Below are 6,000 nucleotides of genomic sequence, written 5' to 3' on the forward strand. Positions count from 1 at the left end.
TGATGGATGAGAAATGAGTTTTGAAATGAATGGAGGCAGAATCCAGTTTGTGGGAAATTTTCACAATCATCAGTCTCCTGATATGTAAAACTGTAAGTGGAAGACTAAGGTTTCATTAATGCCTGGTCAAAATAATAGCTTTCCCCAATCACAAAATGCTCAGTAGTACAGAGTATACAATTATAAACAAAACCATACATTTTTTTTTCTCTTAGTGGTGAGGAAATACAATAGAATTTAATAAAATTGCTGTGTTTATAGAACCAGAAAATCCGTATGTGAGATAACATGTTTTCGGCTTCTCAATACACTGGTCTCAACAAATGTGTAGTGTTGTATATCCACTATTATAGAACATACAGAATTGTTTAATTGCCCTAAAAAAAAATCCCTTGTGCTTTACCTATTCAAAATCTCTTCCATTCCCCTGTACCTCTAGAAACCAGTAATTTTTTTTATTGTTGTTACAGTTTCTATGTTTTCCAGAGTATCATATAATTGAAATTACATAATGTGTAGCCTTTTCAGACGAGTTTCTTTCACCTAGAAATATGCATTTAATACTCATCTATGTCTTTCATGGCTTGGATAGCCCATTTCTTTTTATCTTAGAATAATATCCCTTTGTATGAATGTGTCACACTTCGTTTATCTATTTACCTATTAAGGACATCTTGGTTGTTTCCGGTTTTTGGTGATTATGAATTAAGCTGCTCTAAACGTTCATGTTTTTGGAACACAGAAGTTTTCAAATCAGTTGGGTAAATGCCCAGGAGCATGATTTCTGGACCGTATGGTACACCTATGTGTAGATTTGTAAGAAAACATAAAACTGTCTTCTAAAGTGGCAGGGCCATTCTGCATTCCTAGCAGCTATGAATATAAAGTTCTGCTGCTGCACGTACTCACTAGCAATTGTTATGGTCAGTCTGTTGGATTTTAGCCATTCTAATAGATGAGTACTGGTTTATCATCATTGTTTTAATTTGCAGTTCCCTAATGACAAATGATGGTGAGGATTTTTTCATGAGCTTATTTGCCATCTGTTTATCTTCTTTGGTGAGGTGTCTTTTCAAATCTTTCGTCCATTTTTAATTGGGTTATTTGTTTCCTTACTGATGAATTTTAAAAGGTTCTTGTATATATTTACAGGCAAACCCTCTGTCAGATATGTGTTCTACACATATTTGCTAGTTTGTGGCTTGTCTTTTCATTCTCTTAACATTGTCTTTCATAGGGCAGCTTCAAGCATTTTTTAACATATTTTAAAACTTTCTAAAGAATTTTTGTGTAACAAGATGGTCTCCCTAACATAAGGCTGTTGGGACATAATGACATTTTAAGGACTTGGAACTTGTAATGACTTCTAACATAGTTTTAAAGACTCCAAACAAACAAACAAACAAACAAAAACAAACAAAACATTAGAAGAAAAAAGATAAAACTCAGACATTTAACTCCAGTCTGGAAAGATGTTTTGGAATCGTTCATAAAAATAATTGAGAAATTATAAACTAATTCAAACATATAAAATCGATATAAAGGATCCCTTTCTGTAATCATTGTATTTATTTATTAAAGACCTAGGAGTTTTAAGAAGATGGCAGAGTAGGAGGATCCTGAACTCATCTCATCCCATGGACATACAAAGATAACAGCTGCATCCATACGACTAACTCTGAAAAACCACCTGAAGACTGGCAGAACAGACTTTTCACTGCTAATCATAGAAAAGGGTAGAAGAGATAGAGACATAGTTGCGAACCAAACCCCTGGTCAGACTAACCAGAAACAGGAGGGACATCACAAGTATGGAAAAGCAAGAGGATCAGACACCACACTGGGCATCTCTGGCACTGGGGACCTCCCCTGGGAAGACCGTTCCCATAGCATCTAGCTTTAAAAACCAGCAGGACTTTATTCCAAGAACTTTAAAAATCAGTGGGGCTTAACTCCAGCAGCTTTAAAAACCAATAGGTTTAACTTCAGGAGAGCCAGAGGGTGGTAGAAAACTGAGACCCTGCCCTTAAAAAGTCAGCATTCTAAATAATTTGGCCCCAGACACAGATCAGAAGCAGCAGTTTGAAAAGCGTTTGGGGTATATGTGAAGGAGATTCATTGAATAATCTTAGAATGTGTGTAAGAGGGACAGGGATCTGTAGGAGATTTCTCCTAGAACAAAAGTTCTGGTGGCTGCCATTTCTTTTCCCATCCCCCAACCTAGATAGCCAGACACTTTTCTGGAACCAGTGCTAACACCTTCCATTTATCTTGTTAGAACTGCACGACTTACCCCAACGTTCCCCTGTGAACCCACTGCATCCCAACTGCCTGCTTCCACAGGCACCCACCTCACCTGGAGCAGCCCCAGCCATGACTGGCACCACACCAAAGTGGCTCATGCCCTGGTGAGGCTGGTGGGAGATAACCCCACACACCAGTGCACCTCTAGGTCCTGCAGCTGTGCCCTGCCCTTTGGTGCACCTGCTGCTGTGACAGAGAGGCTAATTGCAGAGAGCTAGGGTAAGTACCTGCCCTGCTCACCAATAAGCCCAAGTGGGCCACAAAGAAGGTCCTTAATAATATGGGGAAGAAACCCTGCCCAGTGTGCCCACAGCAAGCAAAACAGATCCTTGCAACCAGCTAGGCCAAAGGCAATCACAGCTCAGTCACAAGAGGAGGGTGCATTCAGCCCACATGGGACACCCTTGGAGTGCCTGGTTCTGATGACCAGAAGGCATTGTGCTACAGGACCTCTTCTATGCAAGGTCACTACTTTCAAGACCAGAAGACATAACTGGCCTACATAATATATAGAAACAAGCACAGAGAGAAAAAAATGAGGAGGCAGAAGAACATGTCCCAAATGAAAGAACAAGATAAAAATTATAGCTAAATGAAGTGGAGATAAGCAATATGACTGATAAAGAATTCAAAACAATGGTCATAAAGATAGTCACTGGACTTAAGAGTGGAAGAACTCAGTGAGAATTTCAATAAACAGAAAATATAAAAAAGAGCCAGTCAGAGCTGAAGAATTCAATAACTTGAAATAACAAGTACACCAATTGAATCAACAGGGGATTAGAGAATGCAGAAGAACATATTAGCAATCTGGATGACAGGGTAATGACAGTAACCAAGCTGAACAGCAAAAAGAAAAAAAAAAGAATAAAAAAAATGAGAATAGGTTAAGGGAACTCTGTGAGATCAAGTGTAATAACATTTGCATTATAGGTCTCCCAGAAGGAGAAGAGAGAGAGGAGGAGGCAGAAAACTTATGTAAAGAAATAATAGCTGAAAACATCCTAATCTGCAGAAAGAAACAGACATCCAGGTCCAGCAAGCACAGAGAGACCCTAAAAATATGGACCCAAAGATGTCTACACCAAAACACATTATAATTAAAATGGCAAAAAGTAATAATAAAGAGAGAATTTTAAAGGCACCAAGAGAAAACAGTTTCATAGAAGGGAAATCTCACAAGGGTATCAACTGATTTTTCAGCAGAAACTTTGAGGGCCGGAAGGAAGTGGCATAAGGTATTCAAAGTGCTGAAAAGAAAACACCTATAACAAAGAATATTCTACCCAGCAAGATTATCATTCATCATAGAAGAGAAAAAGGGTTTCTCAGACAAACATAAGTTAAAGGAGTTTATCACTACTAAACTAGCCTTACAAGAAATGTTAAAGAGAATTCTCTAAATCGAAAGAGAAGGTCATAACTAGAAGAAAATAATGAACAGAAAAAATTTCACAGGTAAAAGCAAACCTGTATTAAAGGTACTAGATTAATCATTTATAAAGCCAGTATGGAGGTTAAAATACAAAATTAGTAAAATCAATTATATCTACAAAAAATTAGTCAAAGGATATACAAAATAAAAGATGTAAAATATGACATTATATACATAAAATGTGAAGTGGACAGTAAAACTTTCGTGCTTCTGGATGTGTTCAAAGTTAAGAGACCATCAACTGAATATAGACTACTATACACATAACAGGTTATAATTGAACCCCATAGTAACCACAAGTCAAAAATCTGTAATACACAAAAAACAAAGAGAAAGGAATACAAGCATAACACTAAAGAAGGCCATCAAACCACACAGGAAGAGAACAAGAGAAAAAGAACAGAGAAGAACAAAAAGAATGGGCATTAAGAAGTAGAAATTTTCAGTTATAATATAAATAAGTCACAGGGATGAAAAGTACAGCATAGGGAATATAGTCAATGAAATTATAATAACACTATTTGGTGACAGATGGTGACTACACTAATTGTGATGAGCACTGTGTTAGTATAGAATTGTTGAAACATTATGTTGCGTATCTGAAACTAATATAACACTGTATGTTAATTATAATTTAAAAAGTACCTACAATTAACAGAATGGCACCAAGTACACACCCATCAATAATTACTTTAGAGTTTTCTCCAGCTTTTGGGTGGTGGCCACTTCTGGGCTCTGTCTTCCGGTAGGTGGAGGATGAGGTAGCATGGACAGCAGCCCTGGCACCCCGCACCCCGCCACCCTCAGCCACCCGCCCACCTGCCTGCCTGCCTCTCCTGAGCCTGCTGAGGCCCAGCAAGAGGCCCAGATGCAGGCCATCAAACGTGTGGTGGAGTACTACAGAGTTGTAGTAAAACGTGCCTACTGATCAGTTACACAACCAATGCATTTCCTGGAGAATATATCCCACTGTCTTTGACAACTATTCTGCCAATGTTATGGTGGATGGAAAACCAGTGAATCTGGGCTTATGGGATACAGCTGGACAAGAAGATTATGACAGATTACGTCCCTTATCCTCTCAGCGAACGGATGTATTCTTAATTTGCTTTATCTTTTGTGAGTCCTGTGTCATTTGAAAATGTTGGAGCAGAGTGGTACCCTGAAGTGCAACACCACTGTCCCAACACCCCCATCATCTTGGTGGGAACTAAACTCGACCTCAGGGATGACAAAGACAGGATTGGGCAACTGAAAGACAAGAAGCTGACTCCCATCACCTACCAGCAGGGTTTGGCCATAACGAAGTTAGATGGGTGCTGTAAAATACCTAGAGTGCCTGGCTGTCACGCAGAGAGGCCTCAAGACAGTGTTTGATGACGCTAGTCGAGCAGTTCTCTGGCCCCCTCCAGTCAAGAGGAGGGAAAGAAAATGCCTGCTGTTGTAAATATCTGGGCCCCTCTCCTGCCCTGTCCCCCTCGGAACCTTTGTACACTTTGCTCAAATATGGTGGAGCCTTCACACTCAATGCCATCTTTTTGTTACAGATTAGTTTTTCCATAAAACCATTTTGAACAAATCAGTAATTTTTAGGATTTATTTGTTTAAAGTTTAAGACTTCAAATTTTCACATTAAAATGTATCCCTAAAATGGCAAGCTTTCTTAAAGCCTTATTTTTCAAAAGCCCTTACTCTTGCTCAGATTAAGAGTTGCTCAGATTAAGATCCTCATGGATCGAGGGTAATGACTCAGCTCTCTGGATCAATCTTTTTTATTTTGTAGTGAGATTTTGTTTCTTTAAGTTAGTGTATTAGCTTTGGCTGAGATCTGGAACCGCCCTCTGACTCCCTTCCCTGTGATGAAGGCTCCGCTGTGGTCGCGGGCACACGGGGGCGGGTGTGTGCTTCACGGGAGGCCATCAGAGGACAAGACAATATTCTCACAAAATATGGAGGTTAATTTACACGACACTGTGCGCATCATTATTAAACTGAGTGAAAGTGTCATGAGTAAAATCTTAAAAAGTTAGTTTCTGTCAGATGCAGTGAATGATGAGAGGTCAGTATCATCACTAAGTGTTTTAAGATTTTTTTCTTAGACCTGCCATCCCTCCTAAAATGGGGCATTTAGTTCATCTTTGAACTGGTCATTCCCATAGTTGCTAACTTAGTGCTTTTATTTTAGAACCCCTTCATAATGAACAATATGCCTCCTTGTATTATAAAATCTTTCTGATAATGCATTAGATTATTTTTTAGAT

At 38.9% G+C, this 6,000-nt stretch overlaps 1 pseudogene; it reads left to right on the forward strand.

Annotated features, from left to right (window-relative positions):
• Positions 1-4,607: 4,607 nt before the first annotated feature.
• Positions 4,608-5,302, forward strand: LOC109265209 (ras-related C3 botulinum toxin substrate 1-like; annotated as a pseudogene).
• Positions 5,303-6,000: the final 698 nt, after the last annotated feature.

This window comes from Panthera pardus, unplaced genomic scaffold (genome assembly GCF_024362965.1).
Source record: "Panthera pardus isolate Hobbes unplaced genomic scaffold, ASM2436296v1 HiC_scaffold_6, whole genome shotgun sequence".
Classification (NCBI taxonomy): Eukaryota; Metazoa; Chordata; class Mammalia; order Carnivora; family Felidae; genus Panthera; species Panthera pardus.